This window comes from Mus pahari, chromosome 5 (genome assembly GCF_900095145.1).
Source record: "Mus pahari chromosome 5, PAHARI_EIJ_v1.1, whole genome shotgun sequence".
Taxonomy (NCBI): Eukaryota; Metazoa; Chordata; class Mammalia; order Rodentia; family Muridae; genus Mus; species Mus pahari.
The window spans coordinates 83,935,693-83,937,075 of NC_034594.1; positions in this window are offsets into that span (position 1 = coordinate 83,935,693).

A 1,383-nucleotide genomic window follows, 5' to 3' on the forward strand; every position below is an offset into this window, starting at 1 on the left:
AATGCATTCAGTTCTACACCCTCTCTCATGTGGACTGTCTGCACTCATTTGCTGAATCCTTGCTCCCCTGCAACCAAGAGACCCAGTTCCATGCAGATTGGGGACCCAAAGTGAGGCCTGTCTGTGGCACAGGACCAAGGGCCTCTTCTCTAATTGATGACCAACTAGGCCATCCTTTGCTATATATATAGCTAGAGCCACAGTTCCCTCTATGTGTTTTCTTTGATTGGTGGTTTAGTCCCAGGGAGTTCTGGGGGTATTGGTTATTTCATATTGTTGTTCCTCCTATGGGGCTGCAAACCCCTTCAGCTCCTTGGATACTTTCTCTAGAACCTTCATTGGGGACCCTGTGCTCCATCCAATGGATGACTGTGAGCATCCACTTCTGTATTTGTCAGGCACTGGCAGAGCCTCTCAGGAGACAGCTATATCAGGCTCCTGTCAGGAAGCTCTTGTTGGCATCTGCAATAGTGTCTGATAGTTTGGTGGTTGTTTATGGGATGGATCCCCAGGTGGGGCATCTCTGGATGGTCCTTCTTTCAGTCTCAGCTTTGAATCTTATCTCTATAACTCCTTCCACGGGTATTTTGTTCCCCCTTCTAAGAAAGATCAAAGTATCCACATTTTGATCTTCCTTCTTCTTGAGTTTCATGTTTTTTTGCAAATTGTATCTTGAATATTCTGAACTTCTGGGCTAATATCCACGTATTAGTGAGTGTATATCTGTTCTTTTGTGATTGGATTACCTTACTTAGTATGATATCCTCCAGATCCATCTGTTTGTCTAAGAATTTCATGAATTCATTGTTTTTAATAGCTGAGTAGTACTCCATTGTGTACCAAATTTTCTGTAACCATTCTTCTGTTGAGGGACATCTGGGTTCTTTCCTGCTTCTGTCTATTATAAATAAGACTACTATGAACGTAGTAGAGCATGTGTTGGAGCATCTTGTGGGTATATACCCAGGAGAGGTATTGCTGGATATTCTGGTAGTACTATATCCAATTTTCTGAGGAACTGCCGAATTGGTTTCCAGAGTGGTTATACCAGTTTGCAATCCCAACAGCAATGGAGGAGTGTTCCTCTTTCTCCACATCCTTGCCAGCATCTGCTGTCACCAGATATTTTGATCTTAGGCACTCTAACTTGTGTGAGGTAGAATCTCAGGGTTGTTTTGACTTGCATTTCCTTGATCATTAAGGATGTTGAACATTTTTTTTTTCCCCTTCGAGGTGCTTTTCAGCCATTTAGTATTCCTCAGTTGAGAATTCTTTGGTTAGCTCTGTACCTCGTTTTTTAAACAGGATTATTTGGTTTTCTGGAGTCCAACTTCTTGAGTTCTTTATATATATATATATATATATATATATATATATATATAT